This window comes from Staurois parvus, unplaced genomic scaffold (genome assembly GCF_062004578.1).
Source record: "Staurois parvus isolate SC_StPar_1 unplaced genomic scaffold, SC_StPar_1.0 ptg000689l, whole genome shotgun sequence".
NCBI classification, from domain to species: domain Eukaryota; kingdom Metazoa; phylum Chordata; class Amphibia; order Anura; family Ranidae; genus Staurois; species Staurois parvus.
The window spans coordinates 1,020,606-1,041,707 of NW_028318485.1; the positions used below are offsets into that span (position 1 = coordinate 1,020,606).

Sequence of the window (21,102 nt, forward strand, 5' to 3'; positions counted from 1 at the left end):
TGTGTGAGGAATAGTGTCCCATCATTAGTGTCAGTGGGAGGAATAGTGCCCCATCATTGGTGTCAGTGGATGAAATAGTGCCCCATCATTGGTATCAGTGGGGAGAATAGTGCCCCATCATTGGTGTCAGTGGGGAGGAGGAATAGTGCCCCATCATTGGTGTCAGTGGGGAGGAGGAATAGTGCCCCATCATTGGTGTCAGTGGGGAGGAGGAATAGTGCCCCATCGTTGGTGTTAGTGGGGGAGGAACAGTGCCTCATCGTTGGTGTCAGTGTGGAGGAGGAATAGTGTCCCATCGTTGGTGTCAGTGGGGGAGGAACAGTGCCTCATCCTTGGTGTCAGTGTGGAGGAGGAATAGTGCCCCATCGTTAGTGTCAGTGAGGAGGCGGAGCCGAGCGACCATCGAGCGGCCGAACTGAAAGAAGGAGCAGCCGCGCTTCCTGGACCGGATCGTCGTGGGACCGGGACCGGAGCCAGGTAAGGTACAGCAGCCCCTCTGCCCACCCCTGTACTTAGTGTCCGTTGGAGGAGGAGGGGGGGCGGCGCCGCCCCTCGAAAAAGTGCCACCCTGACACCTGCTCGCCGTATACCGGCGTATAAGATGACCCCCGACTTTTCAGAAGATTTTCATGGGTTGAAAAGTCGTCTTATACGCCGGTAAATACAGTAAATGCATGCGTGTAAAAGTGATCACAGTTCTCATTGATGGCCATCAAACAATGGTGTGTTCACACCCCTGAAAAGAGTATTCCTTTTCCACATATAGACAGTTCATACACATCCAATACATCACATAGACACACCCATTAATTGAAGTCATCGATTGAATCGAATACTTCGTGGGTTGAGAAAGCTTATGCAATTCCAACTAGATTACTACGTGTTTCCTGCAAACAGGAGAAGAAAGGAAAGAAAAGAAATTCAGTTGAAACAGGAGTAAGCTTCTGTCCTAAGCAATACTTATACCCAAATATATATATAATGACAATGTAGCGACCTGTCACAGCGTAGAAAGGATATTTCACCCGGGATTCTCAACAAGGCAGGTTGAGGGGCTCCAGGGTACTTGTTTAATGCAGAGGAAACTGGTTTTTCACTTTCCACATTTGTTTATAAAGTGCATTTTGGGACCTGGAGCCTGAAGATTTCAAAGTGATTTGGGAGGGATGAAATCTCCAATTGTCGGACCAGGTTTTGGGAATAGCCAGGAGACTGATTGGTCAGGTGTGTGTGGGCTTCTTCTAGAGTCAGGACCAGGGTTCTGGGCTCCACCCTGGCAGACAGGAGGTCAGTGCCCAGGAGTCAGGAGGGCTCCACCCAGGAAAGGTGGAAGCAAGAGCAGCAAGGGGCTGTATACCTGCGAGAGCCATGAGGCTGAATATTTGTTTCATTTGTATTGATGGTGGATACCCTGCGTGGGAAACATATTGTATGGAACTTTCCTTTAAAAAAAATTGGGTTAAAAGGCCCTTAAAAACGAAGAAAGCGAGTGGCTGTCTGCTGTAAAAGCTCTACTATTTGATGCTAGTTCTCACAATATATATATATATATATATATATATATATATATATATATATATTAGAATGCATTCTTTAGATTATTTGGGAAAGATACATAAAACTACATTAACAATCTCCATGTTTGTATTCCTAGCCTAATATACTTTACCTTTGTTGAGTATGTGTATTTATGTATATATACATCTATATGCATACACCTATCTTTTTATGTAAAACATCACTTTTATGAACTCGCTGAATCTGAAAAATATAACTTAAAAACAAAAGTTATTACTCTTTTCCTTTAACACACAAAAAGTGAACAATACAACATTGTTACATTTACATTGGTATATGGTCACTGACATTCACCCTTTCTTCTAATGAAAAGAACATACTCAGACCATATACCTGTAAAACACCCATTATATCTGGTATTTTATCCAAGGTTTCTATATAGCTTATATTCCTGCTTGGTTCCCAATGAGCAAGTTATTCCCTCCTTATCTTTCCAATTCGAGGATTCGGTTAAATATCTTTTAAAAGTTTAGAATTCCTTTACAACCTCATCTCTTTCCAGTTTCATTTGCTTAACCTCCCTGGCGGTATTCCCGAGTGTAGCTCGGGGTAGAGTTTCAGTACCAAAAGCGGTAACCCCGAGCTACACTCGGGCTTACCATGCAGTGTTGCTCAGGGAGTCCCTGCAGCACTTACCTTGTCCTTCGCTCCCGCGATGTGTCCCCTGCAGTGTCCCCGGCCATCTCCTCTGGACGATACCGGCATCCGGCTTCTGTGTTCCGGTCCCTGCGACGTCGGGACATACTGGCACCGCCGGTGGTGGCGGGAAATTTTAAAATTTAAAAAAATTTCATTTTTTTCAAAACAAATTTTTCATAGTAAAACATTGCTGTTTCAACCCATTTCACATACATTTTGTCCCGAGTGCTTTGTCCGGTGCCCTGCCTGCATTTTGTCTGTTCTTTCTGCCTGGAAACTGAGAAACGTCCATGGCATCCAAAAAGTGTCCCTTTAGGTCAAAAGCAGTTTTAGATCAGCTAGAGAACAGTGATAGTAAATCAGAACCACTTGCAGAATTGATTCGTGGGGGAAATTCCTCATCAGACACTGAAAACGATTTTGCGACTTTGCTCAACAATGTACAATCTTGGCGCTCTATTTCAAATTTCAGTGTTTTCGGTTTGATTATATTATTGAATTAAATGTATTATTATTATATTATTATTTTTTATGATTATTTATTAAATTATAATTTATCATTTCGTGTTTCAAATTTTATCATACCCGGAATGTTTACTAGACTCTTGTTCGGACAGATTTCAGTGAGTTATTTCTAAAAATTACAGCCTACAATAAAAAAACTACATATTTCCATGGAAAATAATGGTACCGCTTTCAGCACCAAAAATCTGAAATAATCAGACCGCCGAGGAGGTTACCGTATGTTTCGCCGTATAAGACGCACTTTTTCTTCCCCAAAACTGGGGGGGAAATGTCAGTGCGTCTTATAAGGCAAATATGGAGCGGCCGGTCCGGTATTTCCACCGCGGCCGTGTCAGAATACCGGGCCGGCCGCTCAGCTCTGCAGCGGGACCTTACCTGTTCCTCTATCCAGCGGCGTGCTGTCTTCCCGGCTTCTGTAGTGTGGGCACTGGGCATGACAGCCGGGTGCCAAGTGCGCATGCGCAAGAAGTGGTGCGCTTTGTGAATGGTAAGGCGGTACCTGGGACACATGACAGATCCCAGAAGCCACCGGACCAATCACAAAGCGCAAGTGCTTCTCGCTCATGCGCACTGGACACCCGGCTGTCATGCCGAGCGCCATTACAGAAGCCGGGAAGACAGCGCGCGGCTGGATCGAGGAACAGGTAAGATTAAAAAAAAACTCTGCGGAAGTAAGAGCGGGTACCTGTCAAATTCAGGTACCCGCTCCCCACCTCCCCAAAGGTCAGCAGTCATCTGTACTGTCCGCAGTCTCTGGTCATCCCTGTGCTGTCCGCAGTCTCTGGTCATCCCTGTGCTGTCCGCAGTCTCTGGTCATCCCTGTGCTGTCCGCAGTCTCTGGTCATCCCTGTGCTGTCCGCAGTCTCTGGTCATCCCTGTGCTGTCCGCAGTCTCTGGTCATCTCCTGTACTGTCCGCAGTCTCTGGTCATCTCCTGTACTGTGTCTGCAGTCCATTAGTTCAGAATTTTTTTTTTCCTGTTTTCTGCCTCTAAAACCTAGGTGCGTCTTATGGGCAGGTGCGTCTTATACGGCAAAAAATACGGTAATTCCAGCCTGTAAAGATTCACTCTCGAGCATAATCTTTGGGAATGGGATGCATGATCTTGACTTTTTGTAGTTATTACACCTGGGCCATTTTCCCCAGCTTAGTGAGTACACCTCAATATCACACCTCTTTGTTCTATATTGATTTTGTTTTACCATCTTTTCACCAGAAGAGGCCAAACAAAATCTTGCAATGTGGCCAAATAATCCACATGTGTAACATTTTATGTTTTTTAAAGTATTGAAATGCCGCTTAGCACGAGGCTTGGCTTTAGGCTGGGAATATGCCTTGGCTGAAACCTGATTAGCAACTATTTCTGGCTTCTTAACCTCCCTAGCGTTCTGATTATGTCCATATTTCTGTGCTCAAAGTGGTACATTTTTTTGCATGGAAATATGTTGTTTTTTTTATTGCAGGCCTGTAATTCTTAGGAATAAGTCACTGAAATCTCTCCAAACAAGAGTCTAGTAAACATCCCGGGTATGATAAAATTTGAAACATGAAATCATAAATTATAATATAATAATCATAAAAAATAATAATAAATTTAATTCAATAATATAATCAAACCAAAAACACTGAAATGTGAAATATAGCGCCAAGTTCGCACATCACTGAGCAAAGTCGCAGAATCGTTTTCAGTGTCTGATGACGAATTTCCCCCACAAATCATTATCACTCAATTCTGCAAGTGGTTCTAATTTACTATCGCTGTTCTCTAGCCGGTCTAAAACCGCTTTTGACCTAAAGGGACACCTTTTGGACACCACGGACGTTTCTCAGTTTCCAGGCAGAAAGAACAGTAAAAATGCAGGCAGGGCGCAGGACAAAGCACTCGGGACAAAATGTATGTGAAATGGTTTGATACAGGAATGGAATACTATGTGATTTTAGTGTATTTAGTGAATGTCACTTTTAAAATTTTTGAATTTCCCACCGGCTCCGTTCCCCGTACGTCCCAACACTCGCAGGAAATGGAACCCGGAAGACGGATGCTGGCATTGGCTGGAGGAGATGGCCAGGGACTCTGCAGGGGGGACATCGCGGGAGCGCAGGACAAGGTAAGTGCTGGAGGGATCCCAGAGCAACGCTGCAGTGTATTCCCGAGTGTAGCTCGGGGGGGGGGTTATCGCTTTTGATGCTGAAACTTTACCCCGAGCTACACTCGGGAATACCGCCAGAAGGGTTAATAGATCCTGGGGTATTCCTGATAGTATTCTGACTTTCCAATGATTCATGCACCATATACCCTGGATATAGATCATTTGCTGCTGAATTTAGAAAGGCCCAAATGAGTCACATTATTTTCTATTGCATGTGAAAAGTTAACAAACTGCTCTTCATAGGAAGTTGCAGACAACTGCTTAACTTTGCTTTCTGCATCCTTCAACCTTTGTGGGAGCTGCTTCATCTCTCCATGCAATCTTTCATTCTCCATTGTTAGGTGGTGGTGGCTAGCATCAGAATTTGTCATAGACACTTTAAAATTACCAATATCACTTTTGGATATTGCAAGATCCACTTTTAGGGATTAATTTTGAAGCTTTAAATTTTCAAACTGATTAGCCATTCAACAGACACCAAACATTAACGCAGTCTTTCCCTCGCGTTTGCTATATTTTTTCTCAGTTAGCTTGGATTTTACATACTCCTGTGCCTGCTGCCATGGGATTTTAGATTCCTCCATTACTTTTATCATTGCAACACTGTCTTTAACTTTAGCAATCTTAGCCATTAATTTCTCCATGATGCACCAAACTTCCAGTAACTCTACTACTGTACACAACAAAAGAAACAGATCACAATGGACTGAAACTGGAATATTCCATATACAGGATTGAGACACAAGATTTAACTTCCCTAGCGGTCTGATTATGTCAGTATTTCTGTGCTCAAAGCGGTACTTTGTTCTGCATGGAAATATGTTGTTTTTTAATTGTAGACTTGTAATTCTTAGGAATAACTCACTGAAATCTGTCCGAACAACTCTCTGAAATCTGTCCAAACAAGAGTCTAGTAAACATCCTGGGTATGATAAAAATTTGAAACACAAATCATAAAATTATAATATAATAAAAAATAATATAATAATAAATTTAATTCAATAATGTAATCAAACAAAAAAACACTGAAATTTGAAATATAGCGTCAAGTTCGCACATCACTGAGCAAAGTCGCAGAATCGTTTTCAGTGTCTGATGACGAATTTCCCCCACAAATCATTATCACTCAATTCTGCAAGTGGTTCTGATTTACTATCGCTGTTCTCTAGCCGTTCTAAAACCGCTTCTGACCTAAAGGGACGCTTTTTGGACGCCATGGACTTTTCTCAGTTTCCAGGCAGAAAGAACAGTAAAAATGCAGACAGGGTGCAGGACAAAGTGAAATGGTTTGATACAGTAATGTTATACTGTGTGATTTTAGCTTATTGAGTGTATGTCGCTTTTAAAATTTTTGAATTTCCCGACGGTTCCGTCCCCCATATGTCCTGATGCTTGCAGGGAATGGAACCCGGTATCGGCCGGAGGAGATGGCCGGGGTCGCTGCAGGGGGGACATCACGAGAGCGAAGGACAAAGTAAGTGCTGGAGGGAATCCCTGAGCAACACTGCAGGCTATTCCCGAGTGTAGCTTGGGGTTACCGCTTCTGGTACTGAAAGTTAACCCCGAGCTACACTCGGGAACAGGGGCGGACTGACCATTTAGAAACTCGGGCACTGCCCGAGGGCCCGGGGTCAGTAGGGGGCCCCTTGAGATGCCCCTGGTACCTTTTTCATAGTCTTTTTTGAGTTTGGGCAAAGACACAGGGGCCCCATGATACCCTATTGCCCGAGGGCCCCATGAGTTGTCAGTCCGCCCCTGCTCGGGAATACCACCAGGGGGGTTCAAGGAACAATGGCATCTGCCCTGAATAGTCCCTAAAAGACAAAAGACATAGGAGACACACTGAACAACAGAGATGGAGACAGAGTATGTACAGTAAACACACTACAAACAATAGTGGGGGTGATGCTCTAGCAAACAAAAACTAGCCCAACAAATTCCACTTAAAAAAAAATGTCTAAACTGATAATAAGTAAGGTATGCTAAATGTGATGGATCTTAAAAATGCCCATTCAATACAATATGAAATCTATATTGGATTCACTGACTAGATGTTCGCAGTTATATACCTTAGAACATTCCAACCTTTCAATAAAAGAACAGAACTCTTGTCTACTTGCAAGTTACTGCTATAAAATTTCTACTTTGACAACAATGAGAATATCACCAATTCTCTAAAAACAGCAACAAAAATGAACAACTTTTCAATGGCTTAGTTGCAATGTCCTACAAAATATCCTACAGTCAGGATTTTTGTACCTTAAACAAAGAATCTAAACTAAAATCAACAAGTAATAAGTGTAAGATTTTTTCACTGAACCAACAAAGACTCTTTCATTGCCTGATAAAACCTACACGTGCCAACACTAAAGCAACACAAATAATACATGAAGCTTGGTAAGCCTAAAAGTAACAAATAAAAAGGTCCCTCTCTGTATATCCTCCCTGTTAGATTGACCGATTTTTCATGGTTCTTCTAATATACTACTTCAGTATAATTGCGGGATATTTATAAAACAAAAATGATGTGGACTATCCTTCCTCTTTTAGAGTTCTTCTAATACCCACTAAAAATGCACAAGGTACCTGTTTTACCTAGATGGGGTTGCTGTGACCTCCAAACTACCGGCAAACTGACTCAGTTTAAAACCACCCCAATAACCTTAACCTGTATTACGCAAATCTCGGGGTTGTTGTATTAAATATTCTCCGTCTTGGGTCCCTTCATGGTCGCCAATTATGTTGACCAAATCTATAGATTATGAAATATATGATTTGGTAAATGAAGAGTTCTTACCCAGAAGTGAAAGGTTTAACACAACAACCAAAATTTATTGGTGAATAGGATGGAGGTCTAAACTAACACAAACAATCAATCTAGTTACATAAAAGAAAGATTATTAAGAAAGCTCAAACATATTACAAAATACAAACAGTGAGACAGAAAATATATAAGACAAACATTTAGATATACTGTAAAAGTGCAAGGGATATATTCTATAATTACCATGGAACTGGACGTCCCTGAGGTTCCAAACAGAGAGTCTCTATCTAGTGTCTATAGTTATAGTCCTCTCCTCCATTACATGGATCATCTCTGATTGGTTGGCAAATCTCTTCCCTTTCATAATTGGCTACCTTCAAATCCCCTGTATTTAGCATACATCAACCCCCTGTAAGGCAAATCTTGGTGCACCCTTTATGGAATGTAAGCATGCCGGTTCATGACCTTTTCCTGGGAAATTACCTTATTTTTCACTCCATAAGTCACACTTTTTTCCCCCCAAAAAAGGTGGGAAAATGTCAGTGCGTATTATGGAGCGAATATGGAGCGGCCGGTCCGGTATTTCCACCGCGGCCGTGTCAGAATACCGGGCCGGCCACTCAGCTCTGCAGTGGGACCTTACCTGTTCCTCTATCCAGCGGCGCGCTGTCTTCCCGGCTTCTGTAGTGTGAGTGACAGTCGGGTCCCAAGTGCGCATGAAGCGGTGCTCTTTGTGAATGGTAAGGCGGTACCTGGGACACATGACAGATCCCAGAAACTGCTGGACCAATCACAAAGCGCAGCGCTTCTCGATCATGCGCACTGGGCATCCGGCTGTCCGCCGAGCGCCCACACTACAGAAGCCGGGTAGACAGCGCGTGGCTGGATAGAGGAACAGGTAAGATCAAAGAACAACTCCACGGAAGTAAGAGCGGGTACCTGTCAAATTCAGGTACCCGCTCCCCCCCTCCCCAAAGGTCAGCAGTCATCTCCTATACTGTCCGCAGTCTCTGGTCATCTCCTGTACTGTCCGCAGTCTCTGGTCATCTCCTGTACTGTGTCCGCAGTCTCTGGTCATCTCCTGTACTGTGTCCGCAGTCTGTGGTCATCTCCTGTACTATGTCCGCAGTCTCTGGTCATCTCCTGTACTGTGTCCGCAGTCTCTGGTCATCTCCTGTACTATCCGCAGTCTCTGGTCATCTCCTGTACTATTCAATCAATATATACCCTTATAAACCTCAAAAAGTCAATACTTTCTCCCTAGAAAGAGCAATAATGTATATACAACCTTTTTGTAAGAAATAAATACAATAAATAAATCAATTTCAAATTTTAAACATATAATGTGCAACAAAGTCCCACTAATCCAAAAAAATGTCCAAAAAAAAGTCCAAAATAGTGTCCACAAATATCCCAAATATATTCACTCTTTTCATCCACTGAAAGGATTGGCTGTTATTCCATCCAAAACGCACCTCGAAAAAAGATATAAAAATATCTAGTGCATTACCTCAATAATAATAAAAACAACAATAATCACCCCGTGCAACCAAAATACACTTCAAAAACACTTTTTGTGAAAAAAATAAAAATAAAAATGTAATTAATTTCTTATAGTGCATATAATCACACATATCATACTGTGAACACTCTGTGGTCACTGCAAATCAGTGTCTACCATCAACCAGCACACAGTAGTACTAAATACTATTACCCTCTTGTGAGTATTGCAAATGCTCAGACAATATTATGGAAAAATATTCCTCCACCTCATCTTCCAAGATATTTTTTTTCTTTCCAAGGTCCTCAGAGAGATAAACAGGGTCTCAGGACTAGTATTTCAAGTAAATGGATACCTTTTATTCAACACTTACATTTAGAATTAGAATTTTCAGCTCCAGACATGGTTGGAAACTTCTCCAACCAAACACCATGTGTTAACAACCAACAAAATGGCCGCGGCGACACTTCCGGTCTACGTATGTGCGCCTTGACGTCACTCCCCTAACGCGTTTGTCACTTCCGGACTTCGCCTGAAGGGATCCGGAAGTCGGAAGTGACGAAACGCGTTAAGGGAGTGACGTCAAGGCGCACATACGTAGACCGGAAGTGTCGCCGCGGCCATTTTGTTGGTTGTTAACACATGGTGTTTGGTTGGAGAAGTTTCCAACCATGTCTGGAGCTGAAAATTCTAATTCTAAATGTAAGTGTTGAATAAAAGGTATCCATTTACTTGAAATACTAGTCCTGAGACCCTGTTTATCTCTCTGAGGACCTTGGAAAGAAAAAAAATATCTTGGAAGATGAGGTGGAGGAATATTTTTCCATAATATTGTCTGAGCATTTGCAATACTCACAAGAGGGTAATAGTATTTAGTACTACTGTGTGCTGGTTGATGGTAGACACTGATTTGCAGTGACCACAGAGTGTTCACAGTTTGATGTGTGTGATTATATGCACTATAAGAAATTAATTTAATTTTTTTATTTTTTTTCACTAAAAGTGTTTTTGAAGTGTATTTTGGTTGCACGGGGTGATTATTGTTATTTTTATTATTATTGAGGTAATGCACTAGATATTTTCATATCTTATTTCGAGGTGCGTTTTGGATGGAATAGCAGCCAATCCTTTCAGTGGATGAAAAGAGTGAATATATTTGGGATATTTGTGGACACTATTTTGGACATCTCCTGTACTATGTCTGCAGTCCATTAGTTCAGAATTTTTTTTTTCCTGTTTTCTGCCTCTAAAACCTAGGTGCGTCTTATGGTCAGGTGCGTCTTGTGGAGCGAAAAATACGGTAAGTATTCATGAAAGGCTGGCCACCTTCATTGCATATCTAAATGAGGGATCCTTTGAAGTGAAGCCAACAGGTTTGGTCCCATTGCTGGATAAAATAACTCTGGCATCGAACTGTCTGAAAGCGGATTCTCAGCAAAGACTTCTGTTATACAGTAAAGAAGGTGTAATTAATAGAATATTCCCTTTGACAACTATAGTATCTATAGAACAGGAATTTATGGGAAGACATATTGCACACCCACACTGATACAGCTCTAACTGAAATATCTTCAGAATTACAATATTATTTACAGTGTTTAATGGAGATTTCACATAAACTCATTATCTAACACAAACAACAAATTGATGTTATGTAAGACACGGAGTGATTGCCTCAGAAATGTATATATTTCATTCTGAAGATTTATCCACCCAAAATGTATATATTTATTTGAGGGATATCTGAGTATTGTTCGTTTAGGTTCTCTGCATCTGATATTATTTATTATGTGGATATTCTGTTCATCATATTGTTATTTTTTGTTTATTTTGTATTATGGAGAAAATAACAAAATGTTGGAACACACAAAAGCTAAGGAAGATCTAAGGCAGACCATACATGGAGCAAATTCCTTTCCTGCAACCATGGACAGTGTTGATGGGAAATCCCTCACGAAGAACCATTGTCTTCTCCCAGCAGGGATTGGAGGAGCAGTCCCCCCCCCCCAGGAGAAGACTGATTATTATACCAACCACTAGAAATAATCGCAGGTAAAATCCAAAAGGCTGGCTGTACCCAAGTTGGTCGATCGATCAACTTAGGTATATTCAGCCTGCCCATGCATGGTTTGAGTCTAGGCTGCTTTCTGCTGAACTGGCCAAGAATTGAACCGAGTGTGGCCAGCTTAACATTACCATTGTATGCAAGAAATCTAACATAGGAGCTCCACATGTAACTGAAATATCACTGCTCTGACTGGCAAATAAACTCCTACCAACATTTCCCTTTTAGTTTGATATTACATTACATTACATTGAGTTTATATAGCGCCAAAGGGTTTGCTCAGCGCTGTACAATAGAGGGGGGGACAATACATGAAACATTACAGCAACTACAAACAGCACACGAGGGGTTATAGGGCCCTACTCTTTCGAGCTTACAATCTAGGAGGGAGGGGGTAGTGGTACAGGAGGAAGTGGCTGTGGGGGATGGAGTGGTAGGAGGAATGAAGGAGAGCAGCAGTTAGGTGAGGGTGGGGTAGGCTTCCCTGAAGAGGTGGGTTTTCAGGGAGCGCCTGAAGGTGAGGAGGGAAGGTGACAGTCTGATGGATTGGGGTAGTGAGTTCCAGAGGATGGGGGAGGACCTGGAGAAGTCTTGCAGACGTGCGTGTGAGGAGGAGACCAGGGAGCAAGATAGAAGGAGGTCCTGTGAAGAGCGAAGGGTAAGGGTAGGGTGGTACTTGGGAATCAGGTTGGTGAGGTAGTTAGGGGCAGTGTTGTGAATGGCTTTGTAGGTCAGAGTGAGTAGTATAGCGATATATAGTGATATATAGCGGGGAAAGGTTCTGCAGTCCAAGATAAATTACAAAGATCAAAATTCAGTCTTGTACTGTATACTAATCTAATACTAAAAACATTATTTTCATTTAAACTGATGAAATCAAAGTATGAATGATTTGTACAGAAGGAGGGGGCAGAACATCTGGCTCACTTCACCACATTGAAGTAAGCCAGAAGTGGGAACCTGTCAAAACCAGGTACCCGCTCCCTCCTCCCCCCCAGAAGGTGCCAAATATGGCAGTCTAGGGGGGGAGGAGGCAAACAAGCAGAGCTTCCAATTTTGGGTGGACCTCTGCTTTAAACTGAACAAACCAAAGCATGATTGATTTGTACAGTCACAATATTTATTTTGCAGAAACATTTGAGTACATCGTTTCTAAAGCGAGCAAAATCCTCTCTTGTATTAAAAGAGGTATAGACTCCAGAGAGAGAGATATCATTTCCCCCGGTACAAATCATTAGTAAGACCTCATCTGGAATATGCAGTTCAGTTTTGGGCACAATTCACAAAAAGAACATTGGGGAACTGGAGACAGTACAGAGAAGGCAACCAAACTGATACGAGACAGAGGAGATCAGCTATGAAGAACGATTAGAGGAACTGAATGTATGCTCTACTAAGAAGAGGAGATTAAGGGGGAATATGATCTCCATGTATAATACATAAGGGGGGGATATGATCTCCATGTATAATACATAAGGGGGATATGATCTCCATGTATAATACATAAGGGGGGATATGATCACCATGTATAATACATAAGGGGGATATGATCTCCATGTATAATACATAAGGGGGGATATGATCTCCATGTATAATTCATAAGGGGGGATATGATCTCCATGTATAATACCTAAGGGGGATATGATCTCCATGTATAATACCTAAGGGGGGATATGATCTCCATGTATAATACATAAGGGGGATATGATCACCATGTATAATACATAAGGGGGATATGATCACCATGTATAATACATAAGAGGGGGGATATGATCTCCATGTATAATACATAAGGGGGGATATGATCTACATATATAATACATAAGGGGGATATGATCTCCATGTATAATACATAAGGGGGGATATGATGACCTTGTATAATACAGAAGGGGGGATATGATCTCCATGTATAATACATAAGGGGGGATATGATCTCCATGTATAAATACATCAGTGGTTCATATAGTGAACTCGGTGTAGAGTTATTCACCCTGAGGTCATCACAGAGGACAAGGAGGCGCTCTTTACATCTGGAGAAAAAGAAATGTAATCTCCAAACATGGAAAGGTTTCTTCACAGTAAGATCTGTGAAAATGTGGAATAAACTCCCTCAAGAGTTGGTTCTGGCCAGCTCAGTGGATTGCTTTAAAAAAGTCCTGGATTCTTTCCTAGATACACAGAATATAACTGGATATAACATTTATAGGTAAAGTTGATCCAGGGAATATCCGATTGCCCCCCGGGGGATCAGGAAGGAATTTTTTTCCCTGCAGGAGCAAATTGGATCATGCTTTGCTGTTTTTTTGCCTTCCTCTGGATCAACTGTGGGTGTAGGATTATAATGTTTTATTTTTTTTTTTATGGTTGAATTGGATGGACTTTTGTTTTTTTTTTAGCCAGACTAACTATGTAACTATGTACACCATATAATCATCTTTTTTACACATTTGCAATTTAGTCATCTACTTAAGCTTTATTAGGCAAATCAAAGTATTTTCATGGCTGCAACATTCAACATTATGCATTTACAATATAAAAATAGTAAAATAGTATATTAAAAATGTTTTCTGCTTTCACATGGGCATGAGCTTTTAATTAATACGACATTAAGTTGACACGAGTTAGTTATATCAGAGACTTGCATGGATTGGTGTTTGTTTCTTATAGTCTCCTTTGAGCTGTGTCTCTCTATTTCCCTCATGAACCTTCTGATATGATTTGCAGTTTTATTAAAAAAACAAGTATTAAATGCAGATTTTTATGTGGTTTATCTGCCGTGTAAAGCTCTAAAGCTGGATCAAAGATTTTTTTTCCTTTAAAATATATCACATTCATTAATTAGGCTGGATAACTTCATTTGTCTTAGCATTTAGCTTCTATGAGAAATCCTTGTCACATTGTCCGCTTGGCTTCTCTTCTGTGTGAATTTTCTGGTGTTGAATGAAATGTCCCCTTTGTGAGAAGAATTTGTCACATTTTGAACATCTAATTGGCTTTTCCCCTGTGTGGATCCTCTGGTGTATGAGAAGAACAGAACTGCATGAGAAGTACTTTCCACATTCTAAACATTTTAAATGATTTCTCTCTTGTGTGGATCCTTTTATGAGTATTCAGATGACAATTTCATGAAAAGCATTTGCCAAATTCTGAGCGTTTAAATGGTTTTTTTCCTGTGTGACTCCTCTAGTGTGTACCAAGACCTTGCTTGTAAGAGAAGCACTTTTCACATTTTGAACATTTTAATTATTTTTCTCCTGTGTGGGTTCTCTGGTGTGTAACAAGATTTTGCTTGTAAGAGAAGCTCTTATCACATTCGGAACATCTAAATGGTTTCTCTCCAGTGTGAGTCATCTGGTGTATAACAAGATTTTTCTTATGAAAGAAGCACTTGTCACATTCGGAACATTTAAATGGTTTTTCTCCTTTGTGGGTTCTCTGGTGTGTAACAAGATTTTGCTTGCAAGAGAAGCACTTGTCACATTCGGAACATCTAAATGGTTTCTCTCCAGTGTGAATCATCTGGTGTGTAACAAGATTTTTCTTATGAAAGAAGCACTTGTCACATTCAGAACATTTAAATGGTTTTTCTTCTCTGTGGGTTCTCTGGTGTGTAACAAGATTTTGCTTGTAAGAGAAGCACTTGTTACATTCGGAACATCTAAATGGTTTCTCTCCAGTGTGAGTCTTCTGGTGTGAAACAAGACTTTTCTTATGAAAGAAGCACTTGTCACAATTGGAACATCTAAATGGTTTCTCTCCCGTGTGAGTCTTCTGATGTGCAACAAGACTTTTCTTATGAAAGAAGCACTTGTCACATTCGGAACATTTAAATAGTTTCTCTCCCGTGTGAATCTTCTGGTGTGTAACAAGTCTATGCTTTAGTGAGAAGCACTTGTCACATTCTGAACATTTAAATGGTTTCTCGCCAGTGTGGGTTCTCAGGTGTGTAACAAGAATTATCTTATAAGAGAAGCACATATCACATTCCGAACATTTAAATGGTTTCTCTCCCATGTGAGTCTTCTGGTGTGTAACAAGACTATTCTTATGAAAGAAGCATTTGTCACATTTGGAACATTTAAATGGTTTCTCTCCCGTGTGAATATTCTGGTGTGTAACAAGACTATTCTTATGAAAGAAGCATTTGTCACATTCGGAACATTTAAATGGTTTCTCTCCCGTGTGAATATTCTGGTGTGTAACAAGACTATTCTTATGAAAGAAGCACTTGTCACATTCGGAACATTTAAAGGGTTTCTCTCCAGTGTGAGTCATCTGGTGGCGAGTAAGATAAATATTTTGAGAGAAGCATTTGTCACATTCTGAACATTTAAATGATTTCTCTCCACTGTGAGTCTTCTGGTGTTTAACAAAACTTTTCTTATGAAAGAAGCACTTGTCACAGTCGGAACATTTAAATGATTTCTCTCCAGTGTGAGTCATCTGGTGGCGAGTAAGATAAATATTTTGTGAGAAGCATTTGCCACATTCCGAACATTTAAAGGGTTTCTCTCCTGTGTGAGTCATCTGGTGGTGAGTAAGATGAGATCGTTGTGAGAAGCACTTGTCACATGCTGAACATTTAAATGGTTTCTCTCCAGTGTGAGTCTTCTGGTGTGTAACAAGACTTTTCTTATGAAAGAAGCACTTGTCACATTTGGAACATTTAAACGATTTCTCTCCAGTGTGAGTCATCTGGTGGCGAGTAAGATAAAAATTTTGTGAGAAGCATTTGCCACATTCGGAACATTTAAAGGGTTTCTCCCCCGTGTGAGTCATCTGGTGGTGAGTAAGATTATGACTATGTGAGAAGCACTTGTCACATTTCGAACATTTAAAGGGTTTCTCTCCTGTGTGAGTCCTCAGATGAGCATTGAGTTTGGACTTAGAAATAAAACTCTTCTGGCACTCAGAGCACTGATACAAATTGTCTCCTACTTGACTCATCTTCTGTAAATGACACTCAGTTTTGCTGTGATTTTTGTTTTTTTTGTTTTTTAACAACAGGTATTCAGTTTACCACTCAGCTTAGTTTTTCACCTATATGAAAAATTAAAATAGATGTTTACACAGGTGTTAATAGTGACAACAGACTAAAAAGTATAGCTATACAACGTAACTGATTAAACCGTATACATTTTTGTTTTTATTATTATGGTGACCGTAGTAGGGTTTTTTTTTTATAGGAATGACTAGACATGATGAGTAGTTCTGATCCAATTGTCATTCAATTCTATCAATGTATTTCTTATATAATGCACCAGATGAATACGTTTTCAGTTACTGTTGTACAGCAAGAAAACGAAGGGTCTGATCTGTAAACTCCCAGTTATGTCTAAAGCTGGGTATACACACTTAGTTGTTTTTTTCTTTTCAGCCGGTGGGCAAAATGAATAAAAGAACAGATTCTCCCATCCACATATGAAAGGCGGATGGAATCCTCTCCACCGTGACAGTATTCTGACAGCGGGTCTCTGCACTGAGGGAATACAATGATCAGCACCTTCAGCCGATTGGCTGCAAGCATTGACAATGAAAGTTTTCCAGTGTGGCTGAAATATAACCTACTTTCTGTGTGTTTTGGATGCAGAAAAAACGCAACTGAAAACACATGTAGTGTGAACCAGGCCTAAAACAGAAATTATGAATGTTACTCTGAACCCTACTGATGTCTGTCATGGACGGATTTTGTAAATCAGTGTTGGCCATTTTCCAGGCTAATAGGCAAGGGATTGACAATAATAGGTATGGAGAACTGGGCAAAGGGGAACATGTACCAATGTTAAAAAAAATGCCATTCCGCATGTAGCGGATCTTTAATTAATGTTTAAAATAAACCTTAAAAAATGTACAATTCCTTTAAATAACATGTTTGATTGATGCCCCAAACCTGCCTGTAAAGGGGCACACCTTTACTGTTGTTGTTGTTTATTTTGCGTTTATTTTTCATGTATTTTACATGTTTTGATTATGTTAATTTTTCATTATGGAGAATATAGCAACAAAAATTCCGGAACGTGCAAAAGTTAGGGAGGCTCTAACATTGCCAAAGTCCCCAAGAAATATAATAAAGGGGCTCCACCTGTAACTAAAATATCACTGATGTGACTGACAAATTTAACTCCTACCAACATTTCCCTATTAGTTTGGAATAAAGTGGGAAAGAGTTAAAATCTTCAGTCCAAGATAAATTACATGGATCAAAATTCAATCTTTTATGCTAATCTAATACTAAAATGATTATTTACATCTAAAGCGGAGTTCCAGACGTTTTTGTGTTTATTAAAAGTCAGCAGCTACAAAAACTGCAGCAGCTGACTTTTAATAAACACACACTTACCTGCCCCAGAGTCCAGCAATGTACTCACCTGCGCCGCTCCTTCTCCTTCTTAACACGGCGCCAGCATCTCAACTGTGGGCACCAGGCTGTAACAGCTTGCGACTTCACGGATGGGTGCCCACTGCAAGGAAATAAGTATTTGATCCCCTTCTGAATTTTAATATTTGCCCACTCACAAAGAAATGATCAGTCTAAAAATCGAATGTTCGGTGTATTGTAACACTGAGACAGAATAGCAACAAAAAATTTAAAAGAAATGCATGACTAACAAATGATGCACTGATTTGCATGTTCAGGAGGGAAATAAGTATTTGATCCCCTATCATTCAGCAGGATTTCTGGCTACAAGGTGTCTTTCATACTGGTAACAAGCTGAGATTAGAAGCAGTCTTTTAAAGGGAGTGCTGCTAATTTCATTTTGTTACCTATATAAAAGACACCTGTCCACAGAAGCAATCAAACAATCAGATTCCAAACACTCCACCATGGCAAAGACCAAAGAGCTGTTCAAGGATGTCAGGAACAAGATTGTAGACCTACACAAGGCTGGACTGGGCTACCAAACTATCGCCATGCAGCTTGGTGAGAAGATGACAAAAGTTGGTGCAATCATTCGCAAATGGAAGAAACACAAAACAACTGTCAGTCTCCCTAGGTCTGGTGCACCATGCAAGATCTCACCTCGTGGAGTGTCAATGATCATGAGAACAGTGAGGAATCATCCCAGAACTACACGTGAGGATCTTGTCAATGATCTCCAAGCAGCTTGGACCACAGTCACCAAGAAAACAATTGGTAACACACTACGCCCGCGGTGCCCGCAAGGTCCCTCTGCTCAAGAAAACACATGTCCAGGCCAGTCTGAAGTCTGCCACTGAACATCTGAATGATGCAGAGGAGGACTGGTTGAAAGTGTTGTGGTCAGATGAGACCAAAATCAAGCTCTTTGGCATCAACTCAACTCGCCGTGTTTGGAGGAGAAAGAATGCTGCCTATGACCCCAAGAACACCATCCCAACTGTCAAACATGGTGGTGGAAACATTCTGCTTTGGGGGTGTTTTTCTGCTAAGGGGACAGGACAACTGCACTGCATCAAAGGGACGATGGACGGGGCAATGTACCGTCAAATCTTTGGCAAGAACCTTCTTCCCTCAGCCAGGGCATTGAAAATGGGTCATGGATGGGTGTTCTAGCATGACAATGACCCAAAACACACAGCCAAGGCAACAAAGGAGTGGCTTAAGAAGAAGCACATTAAGGTCCTGGAGTGGCCTAGCCAGTCTCCAGACCTTAATCCGATTAAAAATCTGTGGTGCGAGCTGAAAGTTTGAGTTGTCAAACATCAGCCACCAAACCCTAATGACTTGGAGAGGATCTGCCAAGAGGAGTGGGCCAAAATCCCTCCTGAGATGTGTGCAAACCTGGTGGCCAATTACAGGAAACGTCTGACCTCTGTGATTGCCAACAAGGGATTTGCCGCCAAATACTAAGTCATGTTTTGTGAAGGGGATCAAATACTTATTTCCCTCATGAACATGCAAATCAGTCATCATTTGTTAGACATGCATTTCTTTTGAATTTTTTGTTGCTATTCTGTCTCTCAGTGTTACAATACACCTACCATTCAATTTTTAGACTGATCATTTCTTTGTGAGTGGGCAAACATTCAAAATCAACAGGGGTTCAAATACTTATTTCATACACTGTGTGTGTGTGTGTGTGTGTGTGTGTGTATATATATATATATATATATATATATATATATACACACACACACACACACATACACACACACACACACACACACACACACACACACACACACACACACACACAGTATATATATATATATATATATAACTCAGTGTCAAACCATGAAAAAACTCACATTAAATGTGGATAAATACTTAATGTTTTAGCTGGTCTGTGAACACAGCCTGGAGGTTATAAAACATATACTTAATGTTATACCCCCCTAAAGCACATACTAACACTTTAATAGTAGATCTATTTGCCAAGGCAGTAGTGGCCAGTGAATACGAAGCAATTGCATTACTCCTTTCCTAATGAGACTGATGAAGAAAAAAAAAAAGCTATCTATATACATGAAGCTTCCCCACCACCCAGTGGGCCATTTCTAGGTAGGTGGGACCTGGGGCACCAAACATCAACTGCTGCCCAGCACTGGGGACACAACTGAATGGATCCATCCTGTCACCAATGCAGCACCTCTATATTAGGATTAGATGAATATTAGATTTATAAGATTACCTAGGGAGTAAATACTTACTAAAATTATTTAGAAAAAAAAGACTGCAATTGCAACCTTCTAAAAATGCTAGTTACCTGACTTTTATGATCTTCTCATTCTGTTTTGATCAGGATAGAAGTTATCTGTTCATTTTCTCAAGGTTAATGATTGAAATGATGAAAGCCAGATGGTCAGCCTGACTGCTGGGTGACAAGTTTTATGCAAGAATAATGTTTAGTCAACAATGGCAACATCCATGTCTCTTGCAGGATAAGTTTTCTTTAGCAAGCCATTCTAAAAATCAGAAGTACTCATTACCATACAACTAGCTGAAAAATCTCTATGAGATGGGTCGATACGGTCTTCTCCTTATTGAAAGGTGTGCATCATGTAAAGGATGAGAACTTTACTCCAGAACCTCACGAGGTTCAGACTGGTCCTCCATGTGTGCAAGACATCTCCAGAGGCAGGGAAGACACGAAAACGTGCCAAGGGAAGAAAAATATATTTTAAATATATTTTAAAAATATTATTCCTTTTGCTAATGCCACGGAAAAGAAATGAGGGGTAGTTCTTTGTTTGTCCCGCAGTTTATCGTTTACTGAATCTAAAGTTATTAGGGATCGGGAGGGACGCTATCTTTTGCTGAAGGGTCACTTGGATGGAAACCTGCTCTCTTTTTTGGTATACTATGCTCCAAATATCAATCAGTTGGAGTTCTTTCATTCTTTATTGAGCTCTTTAGCCTCAGAGCTTGAGGGCGATGTTATTTTGGCTGGTGACTCTAGAAGAGGATTTAAGCAATCCAGTGCTAGATTAGACAGAGCTGCAAGTTTGCCCAGATTTTATATCACTATGATCTCGTTGATGCCTGGAGAGAAACTAACCGACTTCTCGAGACTACTCTTATTTCTCTAGGGCTCATAACTGTTATTCCCGTATTGATCATATATTCCTCCATACATGTTCACTTTCTAGATTGATTACAGTTAAAATGCTTTCTACATCTTGGTCCGACCATGACCCAGTTCTTATGATGCTTTCGTCTTGGACACATGGGAGGACTGCTCCTCATTGGCGCCTTAATGAATCTCTCTTGGGTAAAGCTTCTTATTGTCTTGATATCTCCATACATTTGAAATTGTATTTTGAAATGAATAAGGCAGATGACATGACTCCAGCTACTAATTGGGTGGCTCATAAAGCATCAGTCAGGGGGTTTCTTATTCAACTGTCTTCACGACTTAAAAGGGCCCAAAACAAATTGGTTTTGACTAAATCTCAAGTGT

The 21,102-nt window shown here is 40.7% G+C and overlaps 1 pseudogene; it reads right to left on the reverse strand.

Moving 5' to 3' along the window:
- Positions 1 to 14,097: 14,097 nt before the first annotated feature.
- LOC149447385 (uncharacterized) lies at positions 14,098 to 16,171 on the reverse strand (annotated as a pseudogene).
- Between the last annotated feature and the right edge of the window lie 4,931 nt (positions 16,172 to 21,102).